Consider the following 21829-nt stretch of genomic DNA (forward strand, 5'->3'; position numbering starts at 1 on the left):
CCCCAAGGATAAAATCCAGTTGGAAAACCAAGGGGTCTATGAAATACCCTGCAAAGTCTGCCCAGCCACGTACATTGGACAAACAAACAGACGAATAAATGCACGTATCGCAGAACACAAGAATGCCGTCAAAAAAGAAGAAAAAACTTCCTCTCTTTTCCAACACATGAAAGAAACAGGACACGAAATTAATTTTGCAGATTCCAAATTGCTCTTTAACATGGAACATCACCACAAGAGAATAATCATGGAAGCCATCGAGATAGAGAAACACCCTCACAACATGAACAAGCGTGACGACACATCCCGCTTGCCAGACATCTGGAAATTAGCCCTCCCCACAAAAACTGACACCAGATCCAGAGGCACACAGAACGCCATCACCAATCAACCACACCAGACCCAAACCCAGACCCTCTCCACAGATAAATTACAGACACCATCCAGTAGCCAAACCATGGTGGCACCTCCGGATGCTGCACCCCCCTGCAATCCCTACACAGATCTGGCTGACACAGGCCACAAAACCACAGCTCGCCCCTATACACGAAGCCAAGCCAGAGCACAACTAAGTGCAGTACAGCCATCTTCTCAGAAAAACTCTTCACAAAGTTCAAGAGGTCAAGACACAAAGACTTTAGCAACTAATCCACACCTAATGACCCACCTAAGTGGTACTCAGGATATCACTCAAGAAATCACTCAAGATATCCCTCAAGTAATTAAGGAACAAAAGAAGAAAAGGCACACTAGCCTGGGAACTTCCTCTCTGCCCAGAACATTGGAGGCTATACACCACACCCCCTCAACAGTATTTATAGGAACTCAAACACTGAGATCCTGCTCTGTTCCAGTAACAAGAAGCCGAAAGCACCAGCCTGAAGATGACGAGTGAGACCTCGTCGAAACGTCGCCTAGACACCCCAACTTTTACACGGGAAGACACCCGAGGACACCAAAACCTGCATATATATATATATATATATATATATATATATATATATATATATATATATGGTAACAACCCTCCACCACAGCTTGACCCTCAGTAGCTGGCATTTTGAGATATATTGCCTCTGAACCTGGAGGTTCTATATAGCAGCCATTAATTGTCAGTGGTTTAAACTGATATGATGACCCAGTCGTGTAATGAATATTCTGTATTGTTTTTAATGGTAGTTTAAACTTTCTGTAAATTTTTGTTGTACGCTGCCCTGTTATTTTGTATGAGGGGGCAGTCTATAACTATTTTAATAAACCATAAAGGCATAATTTTTCATGAATGTACCTATTTAATGCTACTTATAGCCCTAACCAAGTCTACTCAGAAGTCCTGCTGAGTTCAGTGGTGTTTACTCCTATTTAATGCTCTCAGTGATGATGTTGCTGTTGATGATTGCAACTGTTCTGAAAAGCAAGCCAGGGTGATGCTACTGGCAGCCCGGCAGGCTCCTCTGAGGGCAGCAAGAAGGCCACCTGCCTCCTCCTGAGAACTTGCTGCTCAGGTAAGAAGCAGCACTGCACATGCTCAGAGCCTGAGTTGTGATTGGCTATAGGCGACCATAGTCCCGCCCCCCACATGCTTCGTTCCTCTCACATGCTAGGTAAATTCTCCTGCCTCGACTGACAGGAATGGAGGTGCTGGGAGGGGGGCAGGGGAGGCAAAAGGGGCACCTCAGAGGGACAAGCCGCCCCAGCCAAAGGCTCAATGGCCACCTGCCTGTGGCTCCTGCCTGCCTGTGCTTCGTTTCTGCCCTGGAGACTCTGGGCTGGGAGTTCAAAAGGGCAGATTGGCTGGTTTCAGATGGTGAAGAGAATCAAATCTGGGGAGAGTGCAATTTCCTGTCTCTGGAAATGGAAATGGGAAGGCAGAATGAAGTTAAGGCCCAGCAGGAGAGCGGACACAGAAAACCTTTCATGACAGAGCCCTAGGCCCAGCCTCCTTTGGCCACCAGGTATTGCTTCAAGTCAATATTATCCTCACTGCACCACCATCATTCACCCAAAACTGTTTGGGTACTTTTGGGGGGGGGGAAGCAAAAGTGAATGATATCGATGCAGCATTTGTCCATTTTCATGCTGATGTGGGGGTGGGTGGGAAGTATTTATTACATTGCCCTCCATAACGTATTAAACAATTAAGTTATCTGGAACTTATTAAAAATACGAAATACGATCCAAACATTTTAAAACACCAAAACTAACTACTTCCTCTGTTGTCTGATGTACATTATTTGGTTTGATTTACGTCATTTCATTGGATTTTAATATTCTGTTTGGATTTTAACACAGCTGCAGCTTGTCCTGGGACCTTGTGGTGAAGGGCAGGTAAGAAATCAAAATTAAAATAAATAAATACAATATAAACCAGGGGTGGGAGTGGGGGACACCTAAAATCGAGGTTCAATCCCCGAAGCGCTATAGAGCCACTGCCAGTTAGTCAACAATACTGAGCTAGATGGACTGTTTTTATGACTTTGTACTCTCTGTTTGGGGGAGTGCTATAGTAGGTCAGTGGTAAAGTATCCCAGGTTCAACCCTCAGCCTCCCCAGGGAGAGCTAGAGTCCTGCTGCCAGTCAGGGTAGACATTATTGAGTGGTATAAGACTGCTTAAATATATGATGTGGTTTGATTCTAGGAATATAGAAAACTGCCTTCCACCCAGTCAGGTTAACAGTCTTTCTAGCTCAGTGTTCACATGGACAGGCAATTGCTCTCCAGGCTTTTAGGCAGAAGTATTTCCCAGCTCTGGGGATGCCAGGGATTGAACCCAGGACCTCTGCATGCAAAGCATGCGCTCTTGCGCTGTGCTCTGACCCTTCCACAATTATGTAACTTCAGTATTCATAAGAATAAGATGTGATTAGAAAGGAGGACCTTAAAAGAGGACAATTATAATATCAAATGCTCAGACTTGGACTTCTAAATTTATGATTTCCTTCTGTACCTGCAGCCATGCACCAAATTTGTATGATATTGAACCCACCAGAAAGGGTGTAGTCCATCAGATTCTTCAAGGCATATTTTCCCCACATTCCAAAATACTATTATGAGTTGTGGGATGCCATACTCTCCTAAATTCCTATATTCAATAAGTGCTAGAATTTAATCAAACCTCCTGAACTCTTGGATCCAGCAAGGGTTAAAATATAAGACAGATTAGTTTCCTGATAAGGCAATCACCATTTAGAAAACAAAGGAAAGGTGATGGGCCATTAAGAAAGCAAGGAGAGGGAGCTCTGTGCCAGATGTCAAATGAGAGTGACCTGGAGGAAAAAAAGTTGCAGGCAGGTAAAGGCAGCAAGCCAGAAAACACAATGGTTGATTTCTGTTTGAATCCAAGTTTGTGGCTGTGGGGGAAACAAAACCCTCTTGGGGTGTTGCTGCTGCGGACCTCTCCATCATAGGCTCAGGTATATACAGAATGTGTAAATAAACCATATATCATAAAGACACCAGAGTCTCCATTGTCCCTCATTCTCAAAAGGAAACACAAACCACAGGTAAGCGCTTCGAACACTTGGAATCTTGCACTGCTTGGAGATTGGGGTGGCACGCAACACTATCTTAATTTAATGTGTACATTAATGATTTTAGAGTGTTGTTTGTGCTGTACTTTTGTACTGTTTTATTGTTTTTAGCCGCCCTGAGCCCGGCTTCGGCTGGGGAGGGTGGGATATAAATAATAATTATTATCATCATTATTATTATTATTATTCTGACCACTGCGGGAGGCAGTGAAAGACAGGAGTGCCTGGCGTGCTCTGGTCCATGGGGTCACGAAGAGTCGGACACAACTAAACGACTAAACAACAACAAAAGTAAATTATGTTCTATATATTACTAAAACATTGGAGACTACAAATGTCCAAAGCTCTGGCTATATTTATCCTATACAATACTTTTATTATAGTCTCAGTAATCTACATTTTCATCTTTTAGGTTAAAATAGGCCATTCCTGCTTATCCTTCTAAATCCAAGCAGGATGCTTGATAGCATCTGGGAAGTGCCTCTGGAGATATACACAGTCAAATATTTACGCCTGATGGTTTTAAACAATTAAACACACACATATATACAAACAAACAACAGAAGGGGCATTCCTTCTGACCCAAACATTTAAATAAAAGAGGCCCAAACATTTAAGGAGTGAGTTGCTATTAATAAATGGGGCCTACAATAAAATGTTGCAATTTATCACCCAGCTCTGAGGGCCTCTTCAGAGTCCAAATGTCCTTTTCATTGTGCATTCATGATTATTTTTGCCCATGGTGCTGTTGGGATGGTCACATGCAATCCTGTTTTCAATGCTGTAAAAAGATATGGGGTGATCACACGGCTTTATTTCCCATCACTCCTGTGATAGCATTATTGTGGTAACATTGAAGAGTAAACTAATGCAGAATAAACCCACTGCTGATGCATTACAGCCCCTCCAGACCGGTGCTTTATTGTGGGTATAGTCTGCAATATAGTATTGACACAATATTAGTGTGTTAGTGACAGTGGCGTAGCGTGGGGGGTGCAGGGGGGGCCGGCCGCACCGGGCGCAACATCTGGGGGTTAGGGTTAGGGGACGGAAATCCACGGGTTAGGGGGCACAAATCCACGGGTTAGGGGGTGCAAACTACTTGCCTTGCCCCGGGTGCTGACAGCCCACGCTACGCCACTGGTTAGTGATGAACTGAGGTCTCATCTAGACTTGCTTTTGTGCTGCGTTTCTAGACACAGGTTTGTGCTTTAAAGCACTGTGTCCGAGTCCAGCACCTGGTCAGCCAGATGCCACAATGGGAAACTTACAAGCAAGACAGACAGACAGACAGACAGACAGACAGACAGACAGACAAGGACTAGATGGGCCATTGGCCCTTCTTTTGTTCTTACTTGCTCTTCTATGCTCTTATGCCATTACACACCATATCACTGCTACAATTACCACCTCCTTTCTCCCTTGCTAAGTTTCCTCCAAGGCAGAGGTGGGGAACCTCCAGCCTGGGTTTGGAATGTGGCTCTCCAGATCTCCCCATCTGGCCCTTGGGACTCTCCCCACACCACCCCTTCTCCTCAGGCCACACCCCTCACTGGCCCTGCTTTGCAACCTCTTTGAGCACTGGACACTGGGATGTGTCCTTAAACTCTGATAATGCCTCTTGCTTGCCTGAATGGAGGATAGAGAGGGGTGTGCAAGTGTACTGTAGGTGTGCACCTACAGTACAAAATATAAAAATTGTGTTGCTCTGCCCACTTTTGTGTCTGGCCCCAAAATTTCACCATCCTTGCTCTAGATACTCTGGGGGAAACCAAGTAGCACTCATTCCATGGCACCTGCTAGCACGTTTTGGCTCTGAGATTTCTAGGTGGATCTTAATTGCCATCTGTTTGGTTCCAATGCTAGCAAGCTAAGCATGAAATGCCCATATTAGGATTTAGGGTATAGAAAAATTACTTTAAATGACTGTTTGCTCTTCTAACATCGTAAAGTAAAGCACCCTGCAGGGAGGGAATAGGACACAACTTTGAGGAATTAGTGGGCCTGATAAAAATCTGGAAGCCTCTGCAGATTTTGTTAGCACTGGGCATACTCGAGCCCAAGATCTTGATTCTAATTCAGTTGCTTTGAATTGGACCCAGTTAGCAGGTCCTTATGCATGCACAACGATGCAATAAAAAGAGTTACTAAAAAATAGTCTTGTTTACTTTTCCAAATACATTCCTGACTCAGCTCTCTAATAACCAGACTGAACATGACACGGGGGTTCAATAAAGTCTGCCCTGATGTTGATTTCCACTTCAATACAGCTACAAGGAGCTCTGGTGGAGAGAGCAATACATAATATTTTTCCTGTAGGTTTTATGCCTCCTATGAATCCTCCTCCTCAGCCCTCTTTTCTCTTTGTGGAGGAAAAAATATGTGAATCTAGAATCTTCGTCTCCTATGGGAAGAAAAGAAGTTAGGGGTGTTTTTAAATGGCTGAACAGCTGAGAGGGAGTGATGCACCGCCTCTCCCCCATATTTGCTGTTCCACTCAAACATGGAACTGGATTAAAGTGGGTGAAAACATCCACACATATCTCACACACTACCTTTAGTTTGCTCCCCGGGCAGCTTCTAAGAGACTGCAAAAAGAAATAAATCAGGTAATAATAATAATAATAATAATAATATTAATAATAATATCCAGCCCCATAATCAATAAAAGGTTACCCTAGAATGAATAGGAGCAATTAGCCAATACAGCCCATGTCCCTGTCTCTTTCATGCAAATTGCCAGCGGTTTCTCAACATGTTGCCCCTTGTGAGAGGGTCCTTGCAGTTGGAGAGAATGTCCGTGTTTCTCCCCTGCATGATTAAATAAATAGAAAAACAGTTGCATGGAAATGGATCTGATAGAATTGAAGTTCAAATAAATATTCACATTTTTCTCCCGGGGAACTAAGCTTTGACCATCCAGTGGGTGGGGGGGAATCCACCCCCATGCTGTTCCCCTTGCTAAAACTAAGCATGTTGGAATTGAATTATATTTCCCTAGCATATCAGATTAGTGGAAGGGTCATGGCTCAGTGGCAGGAAAGCCTCCTGATCCAGTCCCCAGCATCTCCAGGTAGTGTAGGGAGGGACCCCTCCCTAAAACCCTGGAGAACCACTGCCAGTCAGTGCAGATAATACTGCGATGGACCAACGTTCTGACTTGGTATAAAGCAGCATCCTGTGTTTCTAATCAAGAGTAAGGAAACATGACTCATTTCCCAGAGGCATGCTTTTAGCAGCAGTTTTCAAGTGCAAGAACTACTATAGCCGAGGGTTGGGGAATCTTTAACCTGCAGGCCTAATAAGGCCAGCAAGACTCTGAATTTTGAATTCTCTGTACATCTCTTTGCAAGTGCTACTTACATGCCAGACACACTTGTGTTCAGTATGATCACATCTTACATACCCTTCAAGTATCCTGATTTTCCTGGGTCATCGCTGGAATTACAGAAGCCATCCTGATTTTACATATATGCAGAGCCCTTGGAACTAAACCCCCACATAAGATGCTGTCCTACTGTACAGAGAGAAGGTCCTGACAGGGTAGTTCTGCCTAACTTGGAGATGGCGAACAGAACTAGCCCCAGGTGGGACAAGGTTCCTTCCTATATCCATCCCACACTTTATCAAAGCCTTTGGTCATAAATGCCACACTCTCCTGGTCCCTAGTGTAGGGCTCCCTCTGGCTATTGTTGGACTCTCATCAGTCCCAGCAACATGGCCAGTGTGCAGGGATGATAGGATTCTCTTTCCAACAATAGCTGGAGGGGCACAAATTTCCTAACCCTGCTCATCATTAGATCTCCATAACTTCCTGCAACCACTTCCACTTGCCTTGCAAGCATTCTCCTGCCCTAGAGTCTTTCAGACAACCTGCCAAATTGGCTAGGGCAGGCAAGGCAACAATTGCCTTACCCTATATGGGCCCACTAGATATGCTCTGTTCTGTGGAACTGGCACTTTTACAAGTGCCACATAATGTTCCACACATGCGAGAAATCAATCTTATAGCATGGCAGCAACTGGAACCCCTTGCCTCTTAATATTAACCAGGAGCCTTCATTGCACTGTTAAAAACATACTCAGACATGTACTTTTATTGTGCTTATTTGCTTTTAAAATCTGATAATTTTATCTATTTTTAATTTTTTCCCCCATCTACTTTTTTAAGTCTGCTTTTATTGCCTTTTTAATGACCATTTTATACCATTTTATGTAAACTGTTTAGAGATTTTTTATTATTAATGTTAAATAGCATATAAATCTTGCTAAATAAAGAAAATAGAAACACAGCACAACTTGTAGAAACAGCTGTGACAGCTGATGATAGTGAGAGGCCAGGTGTGAGGGCAGCACTGTTTTGGAACTGGTTCTTTGGTGCTCTGGACGAGTGTCCCATTTGTCAAAGGTATGAGTTGGTGCTGAGGATGAATTACACAGCGTGGAACCAATTAGCAAGAGAGGGATTTTGTAGAGAGTCTGTTTCTTGTTTATGGTTCCCAATAGCCATAAAGGGAATATTATGATCCCTTTGTGAGTGGTCTAGTGTATTTTGAAAACACGTCCAGGGAGAATTCCACCTTATTTTCTCCCAACAATGACGAGCAATCTTGCCAAGGGACTCCATTCTTCTCCAGAGCGTAGGAGGAGAGTCTTTGTGCTTATTGGAGAAATCATTTCTCCTGAAATGATTGTAGAGGTTGGTGTGTATGCTGCGGAAGCAAAGAGGTAAGAAGGGACTGAACATTCCCCAAAGTCTCTGCTGCATGCATCAAGCAAAAGAGTTTTCCACACCAGAGGGAGCAAAGCTCAAAGTAATAATAATAAAACTTCAATGAAAATAATGATACCAGCACCCCACCCTATGGCTGCCACTTAGACTCATCTAATAGGGGGCACAGCCTGTAGGAAGATGGCCAGTTCCTTGGGTGCAAAGCAATAATATTTGGTGCAGTTGAATGTGAGTTGAACGCTGGAGCTTCCATGCCTGTGGAAGGAAGCTGAGAGGGATAAAGGGTTGGATCTGAGAGGTCATGTAGCCTGGCCACCATGCATAGGAGTGTAGGAGGCTGCCTTATACAGTGGTACCTCTGGTTATGAACTTAATTTGTTGCGGAGGTCTGTTCTTAAGCTGAAACCGTTCTTATCCTGAGGCGCGCTTTTGCTAATGGGGCCTCTAGCGCACTGGCGGAGGAAGAGAAGTGCGGGGGGAGCACATCACCCCTGGCAGCGTGATCCCGGTGGGGTTCCATCGCAGCTGCACCCCTGCCCACGCTGGGCGCCACACCCCCAGGATGAGCGCCAGCCCCCGCCCCCACCTGCTCTCTGCCTCCCCGGCACCAGAGCATGAAGCTCTGCCACTGCTCCTGCTGTGCATGTACCTCTGGCGTGTGATTTCCATTCGCATCCTGGGGCAAAGTTCACAACCAGGAGCAGCTACTTCTGGGTTAGCGGAGCTCGTATCCTGAAGCGTTCGTAATCAGAAGCGTTTGTAACCAGAGGTACCACTGTATAGAGCGATATCCTTGGTCGATATTGTTCAGTGTTGTCAACACTGACTGGCAGCAGCTCTTCAGAGTTTCAGGCTGAAGTTTCTTCCAGATCCACCTGGAGATTGAACCAAATGTGCCCAGTGCATTTTGAAGTTCTGACTTTCAGGCTAGTAGCCAATATTTAATTTTGAACTGAGCAATGGCTCAAAGACCAGCAACAGTGACTCTGCCCACCGACTGGCTCCTCCCACATGAAGAAAGGTCTGTTTAACCCTCTCTTTGCCAATGGGACTCCAACAGTGGCTTTGATAGAGCCTTTTCTATTGGCGTCTCAGCTGCTTGTTACCATTTGGCTGGTGTTTTGACTTGCACATGGGAGTGAGTGCCTGACATTTTTGCAAGATGCACAGGCACTGGGTGCAGAGCAAAACAAAAGTGGAGGCTTTAAATATTTTATACCCTTGACAAGTTTATGCCCCCACAACTGTCCAGGGCTGGTCATTGGTGCTTGCTGGTCACTGTACCTTTGCCTGCACCATTTAATTTCAAACAACATAGGCAAACAGGTGACCTGAAATTATTAGGACACCCATGGCAAATCCACACAATACATTTAAAGCACATTCAACACACCTTTGAAGCACAACACCCCCCCAAAGAATCCTGCAGGCTGCAGTTTCCCCCTCACAGAGAACATTGTAAGAACATAGTGTTGAACTACATGAACCTTTGGTTTGATCTAGCAGGAATCATCTATCTTTTCTTTCTTTCTTTTTTTGTATTAAGAAAAAAGCTTAATCAGGCACCACTTCAAGGTAAAACCGCTGAGACAGTAGTCCTTTTTGCAATAATCAGGTTGCAAATTCCTGGCAATCTTTCCAAGGGATGGAAATAACGGCACCTGCTTTTGATATGCATACAGGCATTGCAGTCTCTCACGAAGGTGTCCATAAAGCTAGATTTTTCAAATCGACACAGATTCCACGCCTCCAGGAGTCTATCTTCAGATGGTATCACTTTGTAATCTTGGCCAGCAGTTGAAGGCTTACTCCATTGGGTGTAAGGCAGCTACAAGACTCCAGGGATTCTGAAGCAAGTGGCAGATACTTGGATGAGAAAGTGATGCTCCATCTCTTCCCAGGAGAGAACTCTACACTTGCACCTCTGCCTGGGGTAGCAAGAGTTGTACATTCCAAAGCTTTCTGTACAGTGCATTGGCAAGAGTCCGGCCGATGCAAGCAGAATACAAAAGACTCCCTCTTGCTGCCGCCTGCCCAAATTCTAGGCGTACAGGGTGGTCAGGGGACAGCCAGAGGGCAGGTAAAATACCCTCAGGGAACAGAAGGCAAGGGTGGGGCTAGGGCCGAGAACACTGCAGAAACAAGTAGAAACAGTCCACACTTGAGGGAAGTTTTTAATGTTAAATACTATTATTATTGAGGCAACTGCAAACGCTGAGGACTGCTCCCCAGAGGTTGCGCTTACTGAAGGAGCAGCCCTGTGTCTTGGCAGTGCACATAGCCCTGATAAGCCACTTTCTGGGCTTCAGGATCCGAGTGGGAGTCTTGAGAAGCCAGTTCCCACAGCCCATTGTGCCGAGGGTAGGGAGGCACCAACCATTGCACTGGCAATCGGGTCGTCTTCTGGCAGTGCACACTGAGTGCGGCAGCTTCCCTCCTGATTTGGAGGAGCTCTCTCTCCTCGACCCATTTCCTGGGCCCATGAAGTCTTGCCAGGGCCTTATTGTCCCAGAGAAGTGTCTTTGCACCTTGCCGGGGGAGGGGGTGTTTCTGGGAGTTTTTGTTTTTATGCTCGGATCCTTGAAATTGAAACCCTTGCGTTATGATGCTAGTTACCCATATATTAGTGAAAATGGCATGCAAAAATGCATTGTATTAAGGGAAATTGCTTTGCAATGTGTATGTTACACAAAATACACATACAGTACAATAATTTGTATATTAGGGGAAATTTGTAATGAAATGCTGGTGTTTTGGTTTGGTTTTTTAAAAAAGAGAGATTTAAACATCCCCACACCACAAACTGATGTGGAAATGTGGAGAACTGAATTTCAGGTTGGAGAAAATGAGACACCAAAATTGACATAGTTGCCCTTCCCTATATCCCAGTTAATCAGAGCAAAGATCCCTCTAGTCTGTTTCCCATTCTGGCCAACCAGATGCCTCCTGGAAGCCCACAAGCAGGAGGTAAGCATGATAGTCCTCTCCCATTGTTTCCCGAGCAACTGATATTCAGAAGCCTTTGAACCGCAGTTGTTGCAGGGAGGGTCTGGGTATAGCCGTTCCACATTTCCCCAGTAATAAGCCACAAATCAGGCACGGGGGAATTGAGACTCAGGAAAAAGGCCAAGACAGACATGCAACATGTTCATGTTTTTCTGATTTAATTTTTGGTGTGTTTACTTTGTTGCTCATTCTGGTTTTTATGCCCTGTTTAAGCTTCCCGGAGGCAGTTTGGCTGGCCACGCGTGGAAACAGGATGGGGGACTAGATGCGAGACAAGTGGCTTACCCAAGACCTCAAAGCCAAATACAGGGAAGAGCCAGAAACGTGACCCCTGCCAAACCAATTCTCCTTCAGCTCATTTATCCCCAGTCACAAAGTTCCTCTCCCGCCTACAGGAAAGAAAAGCCCATTGCTCGCTCTCTTGCGTCTAGCAGGGACAGGGTGCTCAGAGGAGTGACAAGGAGGAATGGATGGAGCTGTCATAGAATTGTAGAGTTGGAAGGGACCCCACGGGTCATCTAGTCCAATCCCCTGCAACCAATGTTTTCTGTTTTGCATTTTTCCAGTCATAAGATCTGTTCTCCACTTCCTGCATCAGTTTGTACGTTTTCTTTTTAATTATAAAAAAATGTCCTCAGGAAAATTTGTCAGTATTTTAGTGTGAATTTCTCCTAAACACATTATGGTGTGCGTTTTGGACTAATATGCACATTTTTGCAAGCCGTTGCTCCTAATATAATGCATTTCTTTATGTTCTTTTAACTAAAACAGGCATTTAGAGGCACACTTTACCCTAATATATACATTTTTTGTAGACATTACTTGGCTGGAGAACTACATTGCCAAGTTCAGAGAAGTGCAAATGTGGAAGGATGACTTAATTTTGATTCACACATTATTTTGAAAAGTGCAGATTAGGTTAATTCACTTTTAAATGCAAACTGAATTTAATTTATCCCCTGTCCGTAGTTGCAAGACATGATAACTTCATGGCAACATCAGGGCCTTTCATGACATTTATTACTAGACAAGGTGGTAATTTAATACCACTGGAGCCCCAGAAGTCATTTTGGAAAGATTTATTGCCACGGCATCTGTTATCTTAATCTTCACCGTCATCTTGGTCACATGCCTGTATTTGGATACCTAAATTATATCACCAAATGATGTTTCAAATATGCAGAGGATACATACTCTATTTAGTTCTGGTGTATCTTGATTTTGCTCGGTTGTTATTTAGTTTTAATTTAAAAAAAAAAAAAATACAGACGGGGAGAATTTTGTTTTGACTCCTATGTTAATGTGAACCTTACCTAATTTGCACTTCCTGAAATAACATCCAAACTGAAACAAAATTATCCTTTGAAATTCACAACTTTCTGGATATTACGATGCAGTCCACCAAGTGAAAACTGTGTACACAAGCACACATGTTTAAAAAGTGTTTATACAAATGCATATCTTAGTAAAACTAACAAATTAGCAAAACAAAAAAAAGCAAAGGAAAATGTATATTTTTGGCAATTTTCATGAGGACTGAAAACAACAACTATCCCAAATTTATGCAGAAATGTGGCAAACTGAAGATAAGAAAAGGAAGAAACTGAGACAAACTATTTACGTTTGTCTTGTCTATTGACTTATTTGTCCATGCTTGGTTCATAATATACCTGCTCTGAGGTTTCCTTTAATTCAGCTGGATCTTATTAAGTAGCCAGGTCCTCTTTTGCCTTTTACCTGTGTCCAGTTTAAAGGAATGGAACTCAGGGAGTGAAGAATTGGTGGTATTCAGCTAAATATTACTCAGAGTAGACCCATTGAACATGAACATGACAAAGTCAGGCCTATTTGTTTCAGTGAGTCTGAGTAAAACTTAGCTGACTACCACCATCTGAAACTAAAACAGACTCGTGCTGCTTAGCCAACAGCCACTTAATAAGCCAGCTCAGACTAGTCTCCATCCCATTCTTGGATCTCCCTCCAAACAGTTATGTGTGCAGCACCAGTATGGCTGCTCCATCCACTGTGCAGGCAAGTAGGGAGCACACTGTGTGAGCACTTTTTGCCCTCCTGCTGACAGCACCAGAGCATCCACAGCTCTAAAAACAGCAACAATTAAGTGCTGTCTTAAGAGATGGCAGTCGGCTGAATTTCCTTCTTAAGATGGAGGTCCAGCATGCTGTACCATCTGCATCTGGAGTTCCTAGTGACAGAAGCATAATAAGAAACAGCTTCTCCTGCACCAACCAAATACATTTTATGTTTTACCTCCATTTTCTCTCAGATGCTGAGGTTTGTAGAGGCAACTCATTCCCCTTCACTCTTTTCTGCCATCTCCATGTCATTTCCTGTTGCTTCTTTGCATCCATAACGTCATTTTCTCCCCAGGTATATACAACAGAGGTTCATCCTCAGGGTCCTTGGTTGTTGTTTGTTGGTTTCTCCAACTCCCATTGTCATTAGCCTGCTTGTTAATTCAACAGCCATGTGTCCCTGGCAGACAAGAGCCAAGCTTGGGTCTTTCCAGCATGGAGTCTGAAAGCCAGCCAACCTCCAGAGTTGCTCCACATCTGGACAGCAGCTGAAATATTAGAAAGATGAAGGCAAAAAGAAGAGTTGGCCCTTAAGCTAGAGAGGATCATCTTCCCCCGTGGAAGGGAGCTGGCATTTGCCTTCATTATCATGCGCAGGGCCAAGATGAAGTGAGACCGTCGGTGTGTTTTCCTATCATTTAGGGCATGGATTCTGTGGCAGCCAACTTTCCCAAGGTATACCTCATTATTTAGCAAGACTGGCTGCTGGCCACGCCTAATCTGAGAGTCTGCCTGTCCCAGCTCTGTGCTCTGTTTCTGGAAGGGATGCCTGGAAGGTGGGGGCGTCCCTCTTTCATGCTAAAGCATTTTATTCTCTTTGAAGAAGTGCCAGTTGTGCTAGTAGACCAGGTTGTGCTACCAGGTTGTGCTAGTAGACAGCTATTTTAATGTGCTTTATTTTAATGTGTTACATATATATATAAACTATTTCTTCCATTTTCCCATAACACAAAGAGCCAATGTGATGTAGTGGTTAGAGTGTCGGACTACTACTTGGGAGACTAGAGTTCAAATCTCCACTCGGCCACAAAGCTCACTGGGTGAACTTCAGCCAGTCACTGTCTTCTCTCATCCTAATCAACGTTACAGGATTGTTGTGGAGATTAAATAAGGAGAAGGACCATGTTCACCAGCTTGAGCTCCTTGGAGAAAAAGGTGGTGTTCAAATGCAGCAAATAGATAAATAAATGATATACATCATAATTAAACATCAACAAAACAGCAGTCTTTTCTGTCATGGGTAAGGCATCTTCTGCAGCCCAAGGGCCACATTTCCTACTGGGCAACCTTCTGAGGGCCACATGATAAATGGTTGGTTGGGCCAGAGGCAAACAGTGCATATTTTACCTTTGTAGAGTTGCTTGCTCCCTACATAAATAAGTCGCATACCCTTTTCTCTCCTCCATCCAGAATTATTAGAGTTCAAGGACAAAATCCAGCCAGGCAAAAGAACTTGGGGAGGGTGAGGAGAGGGCCAGTGAGATGCATGTCTGTTGGGTTACAGCTCGAAAACATTTTTCTTTCCATTCCTATACAAGCAAAAGTGTGAGTGAGTGAATGTTCAACCATATCCTGATTTCAGTATAGAAGAGCTCCATGGAGGGGAAAAGCATGTTGCTTGGGAGAATCTGCAGCCAAAACCAGCAAGTCAGAAACAAAGTGATAATTCTGCCCCCAACCCCTGGCATCTCTTATTGAAGGGTGGGCTGACTTTCACCTATGCCACCAATAGTTTCTTAGGAGCTTGGAATGCTCCAGGATATTGTTTGCTTTGCATTCTTCCATGAGCCTGTCCTACGGTACTTTGCATTTCAGGTTTGGATGCAGTTCGCTAGCATTTGGATTTTACACTTCACTGAGTGATGTGCTATAGTTGTTGGCTCAAAAAAGTACCAACATGCATTCAAAAACGTATTCTTTGAGGATAAGATTTGTTGAACAATAAGGTGAATTTTTGTGCTTTTTAATAAGCTGATTGATATGAAAACGGGACGGATTAGATTTGTTAATGAGCACATGGAAAACAGACTGAGACTTCAATTAGACTGGTCTGCCCAGGGGTCATCAACCTTTTTGGGCTGGTGGGCACATTTGGAGGCAGTGCCATGGGTGCAAGTCACAAAATGGCAGCTATGGGGCGTTACACAAAAAGTGGCATAGCACAAATGGCAGCTATTGGGTTTTGCATAACACAAAATATCTGCCACATTTAAAGATACTGGGTTCTATTCAGAGCAGACCCATCAAAATTAATGGGCCTGAATTAGTCATGTACATTAATTTCAATAGGTCAATTCTGAGTAAATCTAGCACCGAATACAGCCCACTGTTCTTGGCTACCTTGAAATGATTAGCCGTCTAATTATTTTAGACATTTGTAGATGTATTTAAATATTTTGAATTGTATTGTTTTATTGCTGGTGTGTTTACCTCCCTGGGTTCCTTTGGGAGGAGGTTATAAATTTATATAACAATAGAAAGAAGTCAGGAACACAAAATACTGTGGGCACGCTACCATCTTGTGCATCATGGATTTTTCAGGGGATATTTACTATGAAGAGGTACTGGCAAGCACACGGGTACCTGTGGGCATCAGGATGAGCCTGGATCTTAGTTCATAGAGGCAGATGGGAAGCTCCTTGAAGTGGGACACTGCTGTTGGGCTGCTGGCTGCCAATCCCAAATCTTTGTTCCCCTACCCTAGGGGGCTGCACTGCTCTCCCACCCCTCTTCAAGAGAGCCAGTGTGGTGTAGTGGTTAAGAGCGGTAGACTCGTAATCTGGTGAACCGGGTTTGCGTCTCCGCTCCTCCACATTCAGCTGCTGGGTGACAGCCTCACTCACCTCACAGAGTGTTTGTTGTGGGGGAGGAAGGAAAAGGAGAATGTTAGCCGCTTTGAGACTCCTTTGGGTAGTGATAAAGCGGGATATCAAATCCAAACTCTTCTCTTTTTCTTCTACTCTTCACAACCCACAGGGTGAGCTCAAAGGGAGGATTGTGAAAAGACTCTGAGCATTGCCCTTCTGGTGTGTTTCTGCACCTCAGCTAGTGGCAGATTGGCTCACGAACAAGCCAGAAGCTGATTTTTGCAAATGAGTATTTCAGAGAGCACTTAGCAAGGCATGCCCCCCTCATTTATTTTCTGTCTGGGTTTCTGATATTAGACGGGGACCCTGGGGAAATGAAGCCTTTTAAAGCAATAACAGGCAGTGCATGCATGTGTGTCATAGAGAACTGTCTAAGGCTATTATGGCTTGTAGGGGCTTCAGGGCATTCTAGGATTTTAGGGCTGTACCTTCGTGCAGCTGACCCTCAAGGGAGGCTCTGGGCAAGCTGACATGTCAGGATGGTTGCCCACCCCACCCCCACCTAGTGCTCTGTGGTAGAACAACTGCTTTGCATGCAGAAGGTCCCAGGTTCAATCTGCAGCATCTCCAGGTAAAGCTGGGAAAGACCTGGAGAGCTGCTGACAGCCAGTGTAGACAGCACTGAGCTAAATGAACCACTGCTCTGACTCCAAACGAGAAGAAGGAGAAGGGCCATGGCTCAAGAGGCAGAGCTGCCACCTGGGGGCGTCTATTCTGTCAGTCTGCCTCAGTGGGAGAGAAGGGAAGCAGGGCTCATTTCATCAGCTTTGCTGGAGGCCCAGCTCCATCAGGTACTTCCTGCCCTGGCCAGCTGGCCATTACAGGAACAACTGCTTAGAAATTGGCCCATAAGTTTTCATTTTTCATTTATATTTTCCTTATCCCTCCCTGTCCCCTTTCCCTTGTGTGTCTTTTGGTTTTTTTAGGTTGTAACTCCGTTATGTAAGCTGCTCTGGGAGCCATTCAGTCTGAAGAGAGGAGTACAAATGCTCTAAATAAATAATATAAATGTATATTTCTATAAACAGTAGTTTTAGGGGCACCTGCCAAGTCTGCTGCTCAACTAATTCAGTTTGTTGCAATCGCTAATTCAAATCCGGAGATAAACTCAGTTGTGGTTTACAACCTATTTCTGTAGCACACTATTTGAATAAAGCTTTATTTATTTATTTATTTATTTATTTACCAACCAACCAACCAACCAACCATCTATCTGAGGATCACAGAGCAAACAAGCCATAAAGCAGCTTAAACATAATAAAGCTCCTTGCCCAGGTGGATTTGGAAGCTCTCTTTATACTAAGAAATGTGTGGCACGTTAGCCCAGCACCTTACTCAACTCAATCTGGCCGGGGTATGGTTCCAGAAACCCACCATCCTTTCAATATTTATGCATTCAAATACCAAATAAGTTGGATAAAATATTTAAATTTAATTTTTGCCTGCTGGTGAAAAGCATGAAGAGAGACATAGCTAAATGGTCCAAGATGAAGCTTTCTGTGTTGGGCAGAACAGCAACAATGCATATGAAGTTGTTTCTGTTTCAGGTTTTCCCCATCCCTCTCCATGCAGGAATACAAAAGAAATGGCAGATTATATTGAATTTATGGGGGCCCTTCCAGTCCTGTGTGGTGTTTTTTAGACGAAGCAATTCAGGCTGCAATCCTGTGCATGCTTGTTAGGTAGCAATCCCTATGGAATTCAATGGGGATTAGTTCTGAGTAATGTACATGTATTGTGGCATGGAGATGGAGAAGCTCTATACAGTCAGCAAAAACAAGACCTGGAGCTGACTGTGGCTCAGATCATCAGCTTCTTATAGCAAAATTCAAGCTTAAACTGAAGAAAGTAGGAAAAAACCACTGGGCCGGTAAGATACAATCTAAGTCAAATCCCTTATGAATACACAGTGGAAGTGAGGAACAGGTTTAAGGATTTTGATTTGGTGGACAGAGTGCCTGAAGAACTATGGATGGAGGCTCGTAACATTATACAGAAGGCAGCAACTAAAACCATCCCAATGAAAAGGAAATGCAAGAAGGCGAAGTGGCTGTCCAACGAGGCCTTACAAATAGTGGGGGAGAGAAGGCAAGCAAAATGCGAGGGAGATAGTAAAAGATACAGGAAATTGAATGCAGATTTCCAAAAAATAGCAAGGAGAGACAAGAAGGCCTTCTTAAACGAGCAATGCAAAGAAATAGAGGAAAACAATAGAATGGGAAAAACCAGAGATCTGTTCAAGAAAATTGGAGATTTGAAAGGAACATTTCATACAAAGATTACCATAATAAAAGACAAAAGTGGAAAGGACCTAACAGAAGCAGAAGACATCAAGAAGAGGTGGCAAGAATACACAGAGGAATTATACCAGAAAGAAATGGATGTCTTGTACACCCCAGGTAGTGTGGTTGCTGACCTTGAGCCAGACATCCTGGAGAGTGAAGTCAAATGGGCCTTAGAAAGCACTGCAGATAACAAGGCCAGTGGAAGTGATGATATTCCAGCTGAACTATTTAAAATTTTAAACGATGATGCTGTCAAGGTGCTCAATATGCCAACAAATTTGGAAAACTCAGCAGTGGCCAGAGGATTGGAGAAGATCAGTCTACATCCCAGTCCCAAAGAAGGGCAGTGCCAAAGAATGCTCCAACTACCGCACAATTGCACTCATTTCACACGCTAGCAAGGTTATGCTTAAAATTCTACTAGGCAGGCTTAAGCAGTATGTGGACCGAGAACTCCCAGAAGTACAAGCTGGATTTCGAAGGGACAGAGGAACCAGAGACCAAATTGCAAACATGCGCTGGATTATGGAGAAAGCTAGAGAGTTCCAGAAAGACATCTACTTCTGCTTCATTGACTATGCAAAAGCCTTTGACTGTGTTGACCACAGCAAACTATGGCAAGTTCTTAAAGAAATGGGAGTGCCTGATCATCTCATCTGTCTCCTGAGAAATCTCTATGTGGGACAAGAAGCTACAATTAGAACTGGATATGGAAAAACTGATTGGTTCAAAATTGGGAAAGGAGTATGACAAGGCTGTATATTGTCTCCCTGGTTATTTAACTTATATGCAGAATACATCATGCGAAAGGCTGGACTGGATGAATCCCATGCCGGAATTAAGATCGCCGGAATAAATATCAACAACCTCAGATATGCAGATGACACAACCTTGATGGCAGAAAGTGAGGAGGAATTAAAGAACCTTTTAATGAGGGTGAAAGAGGAGAGCACAAAATATGGTCTGAAGCTCAACATCAAAAAAACGAAGATCATGGCCACTGGTCCCATCACCTCCTGGCAAATAGAAGGGGAAGAAATGGAGGCAGTGAGAGATTTTACTTTTTTGGGCTCCATGATCACTGCAGATGGTGACTGCAGTCACGAAATTAAAAGACGCCTGCTCCTTGGGAGAAAGGCGATGGCAAACCTAGACAGCATCTTAAAAAGCAGAGACATCACCTTGCCAACAAAGGTCCGTATAGTTAAAGCCATGGTTTTCCCAGTAGTGATGTATGGAAGTGAAAGCTGGGCCATCAAGAAGGCTGATCGCCGAAGAATTGATGCTTTTGAATTATGGTGCTGGAGGAGACTCTTGAGAGTCCCATAGACTGCAAGAAGATCAAACCTCTCCATACTTAAGGAAATCAGCCCAGAGTGCTCACTGGAAGGACAGATTGTGAAGTTGAGACTCCAATACTTTGGCCACCTCATGAGAAGAGAAGACTCCCTGGAAAAGACCATGATGTTGGGAAAGATGGAGGGCACAATGAGAAGGGGACGACAGAGGACGGGATGGTTGGACAGTCTTCTTGAAGCTACAAACATGGGTTTGACCAAACTGCGGGAGGCAGTGGAAGACAGGAGTGCCTGGCGTGCTCTAGTCCATGGGGTCACGAAGAGTCGAACACGACTAAACGACTAAACAACAACAAAATTGTGGCATGAATCCATACAGTTGTACCTTGGGTTAAGTACCGGTACTTAATTCGTTCCGGAGGTCTGTACTTAACCTGAAACTGTTCTTAACCTGAAGTACCACTTTAGCTAATGGGGCCTCCTGCTGCTGCTGCGCCGCCGGAGCACGATTTCTGTTCTCATCCTGAAGCAAAGTTCTTAACCTGAAGCACTATTTCTGGGTTAGCGGAGTCTGTAACCTGAAGCGTATGTAACCTGAAGCGTATGTAACCCGAGGTACCACTGTACTAGAAATTGTGGCAATAATTCTGAACCAAGATAAGAATCTTAGGTGCTAAGTATTTACACCATACCCTCCAACATTTCTCTGATGAAAATGGGTGATGCATAATGTCAGCCCCAGTATGGAAAGGCAATACTTTGACTTGCATCCAGAAAAAGGCCAAGAAACCGCCGGTGAGGAAATGGTGGCATAATGGGTTTACAGTGCCCAGTCCCAGTTAGTAACTGAGTGGCCATATTTTGTACCAACTCAGTTTTTCCAGACTGTTTTCAAAGGCTGTCCCACTTACAACTTGTTGCAATAAATCAAATGGGGGGGGGGAGTGTGTTACTGAAGCTAGGCTCATGTGATCATAACTACAGAAAAGACCTCTAGGGAATTAAATTCCGAATCCACACTACAGCATATACTTTTAAAAATAAACAGCTCAAAAGTTTTAAGCCACTCTCCCTATTTTCTGCTGTGTGACAAGGGATGAGCAGATCAGCCTGTAATTTTCCCTGGCACTCAGTGCTAGATTCACTCTGTCTTTTAAGAATGCATGGAAAGTTCACATTTAAATTATTGTGCCTATTGTTATTATGTACATCACTGGGTAATTTTTTTATATGCATTTCCCTTCAAAAATGTATTCTTCGAAATGCTTTTCAGTACATTTCCCTGTGAAATACGCACATTTTTGCCATAAAATATGTATGTTTGCACACTGAAACTGCACTGCAAAATCTGGAGAAGTGTGCAGTCCAATTAGGAACTGCACTCCAATTCACAGGCAAGTTTGGGATGACTGAATTGGGTCAGCTCACTGTGAAAAACTGGACCAGGTGAATTCCCTTCCATCCCAGCTGGGTGACTGATGTTTCCTGAACATCAGGAGGCTCCAGACCAAAGTGGGGAAATAGTTAACATTTCCATCTCTGTGGAAGGGGGATTGTGTCGGTGATTTAGTTGTTGCTGAGAATTATTTGGCATCTTCTTCAGGTTTCACTTTCCATTTCTTTGCAGCTGATTACCAAGGAATTTAAACTGTAATAACTCATAAGACCTGGCTCTAATTCTGGCTGACAATATACAATTGGCTCCAACTGGTCAAAAACTAAAAGTGGTGGTAGATGTATTCACAGGAGGGGCTGCTCCAGCTACCAAACCAGCTAAAGTGGAGGAGGCAGGATTTATTATTATTATTAATATCATTAAAAGGAAAGATGTGTTGTTATGAATATGCAAAGTGAGGGTTTTCTATAGCTCAGTGGGCACAGATGGCTTGAAGATGCCTACTAAAATTAACCCTGATGCCTGGTGGCAACTAGTTATTGGACAGTGTCCAGTGGACACCCCCCACTTGCTCAGCTGGGGTCTGACAGTTGGAATACAGCCAGATATGGAAGAAAGAAA

General features: G+C 43.9%; 1 protein-coding gene across 1 annotated transcript in view; it reads left to right on the plus strand.

Annotated features, from left to right (window-relative positions):
• The first annotated feature begins 1630 nt into the window (after positions 1–1630).
• Positions 1631–21829, plus strand: part of COL8A2 (collagen type VIII alpha 2 chain) — a 194666-nt gene continuing 174467 nt past the window's right edge. Inside the window, exons 1-2 of the mRNA XM_081921467.1 lie at positions 1631–1955; positions 2293–2328. The gene's annotated coding sequence lies outside the window, so the exon portion shown is untranslated. The remainder of the gene's footprint in view (positions 1956–2292; positions 2329–21829) is intronic.

Source organism: Podarcis melisellensis, assembly GCF_964234715.1.
Source record: "Podarcis melisellensis genome assembly, chromosome: 8".
Classification (NCBI taxonomy): domain Eukaryota; kingdom Metazoa; phylum Chordata; class Lepidosauria; order Squamata; family Lacertidae; genus Podarcis; species Podarcis melisellensis.